We start from the raw sequence: 10513 nt of genomic DNA on the forward strand, positions 1-10513 counted from the left end.
TGTCAGTTTATATAAAACTGGCACCTTTCTTAAAGGAAGAGGAATTGAAGTATCTATTATATGTGTAGAAATACTATCTAAAGTAAAAGCAGGCTTAACCCTAACTAAAAAGTGTCACTATTGGAAGAGTAATCCTTTCTCCTGACAGAAACTGGGGAACCCAAAGATAAATAAGATTTATGAAACCAGGCAAAAATATACCATATCTAATTCACCTATTCGTTGACATATGAAACAAGTGCTGTGGTGCTAGCTATGACGTAAAATTGACCAAAGTGAATTATCCTTTCTAAACAACACTTGTGAGATAGAGTCACTTAGGAAATAATTGGCCCCACGCTGCCGTCACCCCAGGCTGCGGCAACGCTATGACGAGCACGCGCACGCGCACACGCCGTGCGGGGTCGCCTAGGAAACAGCAGCCGCCGGTAGCAGGACCGGACGGCGGAGCGGGACTCCGCACGCCGCGCCGGGCGCTGCAGGAGGTCAAGGCTCTAAGACGCATAAGTATCAAACCTCAGTGTTCTTACAGTTTGACGAATACTTCCATCTGGTTCAAACAGACCATAAGCACTTCTAATTTCACATCTAAAGTGCTTTACAACTTATTTTCAGAATGTTTCAAAATTATACCCAGAAGTTTCTTCAGATACTCCAAAGACTCTTCTGGCCATGATGCACAGCCATTATATCACTATGTGGTACCTTTTATATTATGGTATCTTTGAACAAGAAATGCAAGTGTCCCTACATTTTGTGTGCATCCCTTCATAGATGGCATTGCCCCTGTTCCTCAGTCCATGGTTTTCATTACTATGGAGGCAAAATTAACTTGAACAGTAGACTCTGTGCAGAATCATTTTAAGACAGCCCCCAAGGAACATATCTCACTTAGAAAACAGGCCACCTGAAATAGCCAATCACAGCTTTGCAGTAGAGGGATGCTCAGACTGCATGCAGGTGGACTTGGCAGTTGTCTACATCAGGGGTCCATAAACTATGAGCCAAACCCATACTACCTCCAGTTTTTATGCATAAGGTTTTATTAGAACACAGTCACCTTCATTCACCTACAGATTGTCTGTGGCTGCATTTGCACTACAAGAGCAGAAATGAATCATTGTGACAGGACCATGTGGTTCACAAAATCTAAAATATTTACTAACTGGTCCTTCACCAAAACAAAAAACAAAAAAAACAAAACAAAACAAAACAAAAAAAAAACAGTTTGCCAACCCCTCCTCTACACAACGAGATGTCAGAGGCAGCACAAAACTTCTCCAAGTACCATCTCCAATCTACAAGCATTGGGCTGATGCTAGCCTAGGCATGGGCTGCTAGCTCATCTGGTGTCAAACACACAAACAAAAATGCACACTCTTAAGTCTTTTTAATCATCTCATATCAATCCCAAAGTTGCCTGGGCAAAGCACATGACGTTACCATTTCCAAATACCAGAGTCCCACCATTCCCACTGCCTTTACTAGTAAACTATGTTAACCCAAAAAGACTGCCCTTTAAAGTTCATCAAACCATGATTTCACTTGCATAAAAATGTTGTGGAAGATAGCGGATGAGGAAGCAATTTGCCCATATGGCATCTGTTCCAGAAACCACCTTAGATCTAACTCCCCATCTAAATTGATCTACCCTGGATGTTTTCCCATTGGAACAGTCACTCCTAAGAAGAGGCCAAAGAAGCTACAAAGGAATTGGTGAATTCAAACTAAGGAACACAAGACAGTGTGGCTATATAGAGTCCCTAAATCACAATCCTCAATCCTTGTTGGCATCAACAGTAAATTCCACACTTCACAACGAAAATTTTTAAATTGTTTTAAATTTTTAAAAAATCAGTCTTCCAGCATCTTATGCTTCAAAAATGTCAGGGTTTTTTAAGTGTCAAGTTGGTTTTATTTGTTAGTTTTTTAATAAAAAGATTTTGTAAAGGCATTTTCAGCAATGCTGTGCCAGCAAAGTGCTGTCCCGTCCACTGTGTGGGACACAAAGACACACACCACCTACCAGCAGGAGAAGCAGCCTTCTTTGCCAAATATTTTAGACCCACTTCATCATGTTGGGGACTAAACTCAGTATGATAATGAAAGGCACATTTTAAAAACATGAATTTGGTAAAACAGATCTGTCCTTTATGTATAAGTTCCTTAACAGTGAAATCCTACATATTCTTCTGAACTTAACCTCAAGAGACATACCCTACAAAAAGCTTGCCAGTAGTTTCAAAAATAATCATGTGTCCTGAGACTGGCTGTTCCTCCCTTTTCCACTTCAGGTTGTACTCTCTTTAAGAACATCTATTTTAGGGAGAGTCTCATCCATCTCTGTTCTTACTGTACCTTTGCTAACTTCAACAGATTCTCCTCTCCCAAGTAAAAATACCCATTTGTCAGCTCTTTGCTCTCCATCAGCACTCTTGAGAAACTTTAATACTTTGATAATGACTCCCAATTCTACATTTTCAGCATATTGCTCATAATTTTACTGTCTTGAGATTTCATCAGTATCCAACTTCAATTCGAAAATGTAATGTCCAAAACAAAGTCCACTGCCCCATTTCTGAATTACTTTGTATCAGAAACCACTAGCACCATGCTAATATATTGGGAGCACCTTTTTCACTCCTCCATCTGTATCGCTCTTCAGTGACCATGGTATAAAAATGTTGGTTCCCTAGAAAAACAAAATCCGAATCCAGGTATAATGCCTTGGTTTAAAATACAATTTCTCCTCTATGGTTTAAAACTACCATCTCAGGAATATTGTTCTCAACTGATTCTTTGAGCTGTAAACACATACCCACACAAGCACAAACAGATCCTAAGCTACTCAACAACTTCCCTGTGATTTCCCATCAACCAACTTCCTAATTACCTTTGTTCCCCACATCCTCCAGTTCCAAAAGTCTTAACATTTCATCTCCACCTGCTCTTTTCTTCCACTGGCTCAGACACTCCAGTATGTTCTGTGTAGTCCAATATCAACATTTCCCCAATGAAAAATGTACAAACACACTTACATCTATAATGTACCAATCACTTTCTGTCATATAGCGGTCACAGATTAAAAACTGGTCCATTTCCCTTTCCCTACAGTTTTGTGCAGTCTGTGTATCATTGTCTCTGCCATTCATAAGTAAAAGCATCTCAAAGGCAGGGACCCCCATTACTTTGTTGTTTCTTTGCTCCTAAATAAATACGCAATAAAACACTGACATGAATTTTAGCCAATCTATAGTAAAAGCAATAAAAGTCTTAAATTTAGTAAGCAACGCTGATGGAGTAGAATTTACACTCAAACTATTTTGTTGGTTTGTCCTCCCTTCCTCCCTCCCAAAAGCAGCCTATGCAGGACTAGATTTCTCTTCCTATCTTTGTGAAACATGGGATACATGACTTCCTCATGGTCACAAAATAACAGATAAAGCAACAGGTGTCTCTGATCTCACATCTAATATTACAACCATTACACAATAATTTAATGTCAGTGTCTATTTAAAATAGACAGAATTTAAGGTTCATAACAAAGGCATAACAAGAACAAGGCATATAAATAAGGATAAAACAGCTGCAGAAGTTCCAGAGGAGGGCAAAGTGATTGTAAAACAGACAAAAAGGGTCAGGAAAGATGATGGTAAAGAGGAACAGTGAAAATCTATAAAACCAGGAAAAGATGAACTCCAGCTCGTTCTAGCATTTCTCAAAACACACGCTCAGGATCTGTCCTGGAACTTTAAATAGACAGGTTTGGGATAAATAAATGAATTCCTAATAAAAATGAGGGCTAATAAACTTGTAGAATTTGTCACTTCAGAAGAAAAAAGTACAGGCTAAAAAGTGTTTGAGAAAGTTTTAAATAAGTTTGATCAAGGTCCTGAATGGAAAATTTAACACAGATGACCCAGGCTTACATTCACTCCACAGAGCCTCTCTCAGCAGTGGCTTCAGGACTAAGCCCACACAGCTGTCCAGGGGCCTGTGATCCTCAGTATGGTACTGTCTGCATTGTTATGTAAAATTCCACCTATGCCTAACCCTTAAAGTCTGCGTAAATATACAAAATTTTCATTATCTTCCTGCACCTTAATTTGGCACTCTGAGAGGATACTTAAAATACAAATCAAAGATTCTATAGACTTCTCCTTTAAAGTAACAAAGGGGGATAAAAAATCATCCTCATTTGATAGAGAAGACAACTGAAAAAAGTCACAAGTCATTCCACCAATTAAAAAATGCTGTCAATTAGGACATATGTTACCCAGGGGAAAAAAAATTGGCTAAGGAAATATGAAATACCTTTTTAATAAACTGGTTAAAGTACTAAATGCTCTCCCCCAAATCAGTTATGATTCCTAAGAACCCCAAGTTTCCTGAATAACTGATCTCTGTTACCACGTCCTGCTGATACGCAGGAACTGCACCCAGGAAATGAGAAGGTAAAAAGTTCCTGTGCCGAAATGAAAACTCTCAAGGAAGAATGCAGAAAAGAAAATAAATTTTACTTTCAGGGCCTCACAGAGTCAGAGGCTTCCATTTGGGAACCCAAATAAGAGTTGCCCAGAAACAAAACCTACAGAGCTGTTTCCCACCCGATGTACCAGGAAAAGCTACATACACAGAGATGTCCTCTGTGCGCACATATGCTCTGGCTTCCTCAGTTTCCTTTTACCAATTAATGGCCAGAAACATGCAAGTGTCCACTCTGCAGAAAGACAGAACTCCACAAAAAGAAACCTGCAGGCTTGCGTATCACACACACTAACTAAAATGAGAACTAAAATGTTACAAAACACGGGACTGCCTGATAAATTCTGCCCGCAGTGAGGACTCAGGTACCCCGCTCATCTATATGCTCCCAACACTCCAGGAAAACATCTGCAAAACACCGCAGGATGCACAGGCACCCTCGCCCTCCCCATCCCTCAACTCCCCTTCCCGGAACCACTCACACTTTACAGAAGAGCCAGAGCTCTGTAGGTGGGCTGGTTCCCTTCCTCCTCGGGATGGAGGCGGCAGATGCGGCAGGGCCCGCGCCTTACTGAGGAAGAAGCGGGGCAGCCACCCAGGTCTTTTCAACACCAACAGAGCAGAGGAGGCAACGGCCCCACTTCCCTATTCTTCTCTTTCTGGGCCTCTTCAGGCTGGGTCTTCTGCCGGTCCTTGTCCACTTGTCCCTGGACAGTCAGGTTTGGGATGCTCTGTATTTTGATTTTAATAGTTACTTCTGGGCGAAGGCTGCAGTCGGCCCTCCAGGTCCCCCCAAACCCGCCGCCCTCGGGGCTGGGGTGGGGGTGGGGCCCTAAGAAGTCCTCCCGGAGTCCTGCCGAGGAGCCAGGGTCCAGTGACTGGTTGAGGGAGAAGACCCCCAAGGGGGCAGAAGGGAGGGCGAGAGAAGGAAAGGATGGCGGCGCCGGTCCTGCTGATCCCGCTGCTGGGGCCACTACTTCATATTGGGGTCCCCGCCCACACCCCTGGCTGGGGGGTGGTGGCCGAACTTAGGGTCCCGGCTCATATACTCAGGGTGGAGATGCTATAGACGCAGAAGGGTGGCGGAGATGGCACTGAGGTGGGGGATCCAGCCAGCTCCGCTCGGCGCCACCCCGGCTTCCGGCTCCCACAGGTGTCGCTGAGGCTGGGACCCCCTCCCTCCACCTTGGGGGTCCCTTGCCCCAGGCCCCAGGATGAGACAGAAGCTCCAGCCGCATCTCAGCACCTTCTCACCGCGGAGCCGCTGACGAGCCCCGCCCGAGGTAGCCGCCTCCCGGCCCCCGGCTGCCGGCTCGGGCTCCGGCGTGTGCAGCTGCCGCTGCCGGCGGGGAGGGGAGGGGGAGACGGGGGGCCGTGGCTCCCGCTGGCCCCAGGTTGGGCGCAGGTCTCGGCTGGGCCAGCGCACAGGGGCTGGGTCCCTCGGGTGGTCCCTCGCTCTCATGCTGGCGGTGGTGGCAGCAGCTCCAGAATCTCAGCTCACAGTCTTGTTCGCTCAGTGCCTGGGTCTGGCCTCACTCCAGAGAGAGGGGAGGAGGGAAAGCGGTGCAGACTGATGACACTTATAAGGACACTAATCCCATTCAGGAGGGCTCCACCTTCACGACCTCGTCTAATCCTAATCACCTTCCGAAGGCCTCACCTCTTAGTACATCTGAGCATCTCATAGGGATGAAAAGGAAGGGGGGTGGAGGGGCAGAATAGAATTTCAACGTGTGAACATTCAGTCCATAACGCCCTTAAAGATGTTTTTCTTAAGAAGCCCGTCTACCCCAGAGATGAATTGCCAGTGTTATAAACCATAGACATTTCTACCATAGTTTTTGTTTTAAATAGCAATTTAAAACAAATTTGGTATGCAAATATTGGTAACATGTAGAGTTTTCTTTTTGGCTTCTTAAAGTTTAAAACTTCTAGCTATGTAATTCCAGGATCATTTTTAATAAATTAATTTGTGATCTCTAGATGACTGGATTTTAATTTCTTACATTATCATTGCAAAACACATCATATTAGTGACATTTTAAGCTCTTTTTTTAGACCCATGTGTAAGAATGATGATTAATTTCCCTTTTAGAACCACAAATTATTTTTATTTAGTTTAAAACAATCTGAAACTTACAGAAAACTGCAACTAGAATATAAAGAACTTTTTTTTAATCTTGAACGCCCATTTGGGATTGAGTTACCAACCTGACTATAGTTCCCTGAGGCAGCTCCAACACTAGCTCCCTTTCTCAGAGGTGGGAGGTGTGGAGACGTGGACTATACCTGGCCCGATCTGCACAATAACTCCTCCCCCACCCCACAACCCCCATAATTTGCATTTCTGTTGTTCTGGGTGGGGGCAGTTAAGGTCTTGGCCCCAAATTCTGGGCCAAAGGCAGAACTCATGCAAACTGTCCCCTGCCCCAGAAAGTGCAGTTTCTCAAGTCGGAGGGAGGAAAAAGGCACACCCGCAGCAGAGCAGGGGCAGCAGACGGGAGTGACCCCAAATTTAAAGCCCTGAGGAGCGGGTCTGAGGACAGTCTTGGCCCTGCTGTCCCGAGCAAGAAGCGAGCATCCAGGCCTCACCTACATTTGCCTCTGAATTTCGTGCTTTCCCAGAAGGTCTAAGGGGTGGACTTCAGCCCCCAGGCTGTCACATGACCCACTATGGTCACGTGATTCACGGACACCGGGGACAGTGGTTAGTGTCTTTTCACCTCTCTGAGCACAGGTTGGAGTGGCCGTGGTTCCCCAGGACAACCTGGTGGGTAGGAGCAGTCGCTGCTGCCCTGGTGGAGGCTCCGTGGCCTTCTCCTCTGTGCTCCTGGTAGTGCAGTGACAACAAGGTCACCAGAGCCAAAGCAGGAGTGACAGGTGTGGTGGGCCCACCCATGGCTTCCTGGGAAGTGCAGGTTAGCTCCCCTAAACCTTGTATTTCCTCACTTCTCATCTCTCCCTAACCTTCTCCTCTAATGTCCTTTCAGCTTTCTGCCTTACAAGGGGAAGTCTGGGGAAAAAAAGTAACTTATTGGATGATTTCCAATTTGCACTTTCCACGTGTAAAGCCCAGTGTGGGCTTTGTGAGAGAAACGCAAACCTGTGAGAAAGAACTCTGTTGTTAGGATAAGGGACTGTGATCCACCATCTAGTGGACAAGAAATTGAAAATACACAAGCAGGTTTTCCTTTTCCCTTGTCTAGAAAAACAAGTGTCCCAGAAGCGCACAGCCTAGGCCTAGGCTCCAGCCTTCGGCAGTGAGTAACCAAAAGCTATGACTGGAGCCCAGACTAGGTCTTTACCTCCTGGATGTGCCTCCTGGTCCTTCTGCTGCAGCTCGCTAAGGGTTCATAATACTCCCAGTCATGGGTTTCCGTGAAGAATTCTTGGGAGAGGATCTTCCATCCGCAGGTGTCCAGGTCGTGGCCCAAGTAGACCTGAAGTCGATGATGTTAGGTAGTTAGATAGAAATGAGCACTGGGCAGGGGGAGAGGAAGGGGGAAGGAACAATCCAGGAAATAACAGTATGTATGCATTCAGGATAAGGGACTCCAGAAATTTTTGCTTTCTCTAAATGAGGGCCAGCAAAAGAAGCCACTTAAAATCAAAATGCTGCAGCTGCATATAAGAGAAGGACCCGGTGTAACTTGAATCAATGCTCATTGTAACGTAATTAACATTACAGTCTGAGCCCCCTCCCATTGGTTTGTCTATGTGCTTCATGGGTAAAAACCTGCCCAAAAGGGGATGGGCATGCCAGAGCACAAGGAACCTGAGCTGTCAATCAACCAGAGCAAAAGGAACTTGAGTCGTCAATCAGCTTGTTAACTCAAAGAACCTGAGCCATTAATCAATCAATCAATCACACACACACACACACACACACGCACAAATGCCCCTAAGACAGGATATAAGACAGAAAAACAAAGGAGCAGCGCCATTTTTCCTCTCTTGGATTGGCCAGCTCCCAATTCTTGGGAAAGTAATATTTTTTACTAACTTTTTATTTTACTAATAAAAATCTGACTTATATCACACTTTCTTTCTCTCGTTAAAAATTCTTTCTTTGAGGGATGACTAAGAAACGAGGTAATTCTTATTTCCCTTTTCCCAGTAACAGTAACAGTGGCGATCTCCTGCTCAGTCACCTCCGGGACGCCCCCAAAGAGCACTGTCCACATGCCCAAGATCTCCTCGGGGAATATCAGCAAGCACGGCTCCAGCTGCGAGTTCACAGGGCTTGGCTGCTGGTGCACTGAGCGCAGATCCTGGAAGAAGCGCCCGGACCAGCTTCACGCCTTGGCGGGGACTCCAGCTCCACAGCGGGCGTCCGCTGCTCCGTGACTGAGAGTCCCGGGTATGCCGGATCCGCCTCATCCTCCCTCACCATTTCTAGCACCTCAATCTAGGTGACCATTCTGCAGGCGCTCACTTTCCACACTGAGGACACCTGGGCCTCCATAGGCGCCAAGGGGGCTGCCACAGAGGCACATCTCTACCTGCAGATGTGCTCAGGATCGGGCTGGACTTGGCCCACACTGGGATCCAGAGAGGGCTTCCCACCTCTTTTCCAGACAAACTTCAGGGCAGCAGGTCCCCTCGAAGGCTGCACATGCTCCATGGAAAGCCACCCTCGGTCCAGGACGGGAGCTTCTGGGGCCCAGGGCTTCTGCCCTGGGTCACTGAGGCAGTGGCCCCAGGCCAACCCCTGCCTGCTGGGCTGCACAGCCTGCAGGTCCTGTTGGACATGGGTATGCCAGGCTTGGCGCCCCATCCCGCACCCACCTGACCGCTGGTGCCGCTCCTCTGCCTCTGGGCCATCAGGTTTTAGCAGGTTATGGCAAACTTGCCCTCAATCTCATTCCAGGAGATGATGAAGATGAACTTGTGCTTCTTCCGCTTGTAGAACACATGCAGCCGCCAGGCCACCCAGTCCAACTGGAGTCTCTCCTTGAGCGCCAAAAACATGGTGGCTCCAGGGCCAGGCCCCGGGGAAAGGGTCACCAGCCCTGCCCGCCAACGGACTCAGCCGCTGGCTGTGCCGTGCCCAACAGCACCCCCGCCCCCCACCGCTTACCCTCGCCAGGCGTCTTCGGCCATCCTAAAACGCTGAGGGGCTCTCCCTGCTTGCTCGCCCGCCTCTCTGCCTTCCGACCGCCCCGCTTCTTTGTGGCGCAGCTCGCGGGAAAGAGAACACGCCCCCAGGAGCATGTAGTTCACACGGTCACGTGCAAGGGGTATCTGTTTACAAGCCCCGAGCTGCCGCAGCGCCTGGCGCCAGCCCTAGCCACCCCCTGGGGCGAGGCCGCGGTGCTGCACCTGCGGGGCTCCGGAGGTGAGGCGCGGTTCCGTGGGGCCAGGCAGGTGGTCGGGAACCGTGTGTGTGTCTCCACCGCTAGTACCAAGGCCGATCTCCCTGCCCCCCCTCCTCCTCTTCCCGGCAGCCAGGAGCTGGCTTGACGGACGGTCCCGTCTCCTAAACTTTGTGCCTCAGTATTGTCACAATGTCGCCAGTCGGCTGCTGACATAGGCTCCACTAGGACGTAAACACGGACACGTGCCGCACTCCGGTGCCGCGGTAGCGGCGGCAGCGCGCACAGCCGCCCGCGTCCGTTGGCCCCGCCCCCAGCACCCCCGCCCCGCCCCGCCCACTGGCTGCTGCGAGCCCCTCCCTTCTTCCTTCCGCGGAGCCGCCTGCGGGCTGGAGCCGCCGATTGGCCGGCGGTGAGAGTGGCAGGTGCGCCCTGCAGTAGAGGTGGCCTCCGAACCCAGGAAAAGAGGAACAAAGACCGAGGGACTGAGAAGTTTTGAACTCCATTTATTCAAAGGGACCCTCAAGTGTAAGTTTTCCTCCATTCACCCGGGGGGATAACTTCTAAATTCAGAAAGTACTCCATATCATATGAACTATGTGCTTTATTTTATTGAGACCCCCTAGGCTGTTGAATTCTCTCCTAACATCCTTATGATACAATTTTTAAGATATGAAAGGAAGGTGTCTGAAGACAACTCAGTAGAACTCCGA

General features: G+C 47.9%; 2 pseudogenes; both read right to left on the reverse strand.

The window, feature by feature from the left end:
- The window catches only part of LOC141576967 (large ribosomal subunit protein uL16-like), a 30872-nt pseudogene extending 23076 nt beyond the window's left edge, over positions 1-7796 (reverse strand).
- A 680-nt stretch (positions 7797-8476) lies between these two features.
- LOC141576966 (junction-mediating and -regulatory protein-like) lies at positions 8477-9456 on the reverse strand (annotated as a pseudogene).
- Positions 9457-10513: the final 1057 nt, after the last annotated feature.

This window comes from Camelus bactrianus, unplaced genomic scaffold, assembly GCF_048773025.1.
Source record: "Camelus bactrianus isolate YW-2024 breed Bactrian camel unplaced genomic scaffold, ASM4877302v1 HiC_scaffold_53, whole genome shotgun sequence".
Classification (NCBI taxonomy): domain Eukaryota; kingdom Metazoa; phylum Chordata; class Mammalia; order Artiodactyla; family Camelidae; genus Camelus; species Camelus bactrianus.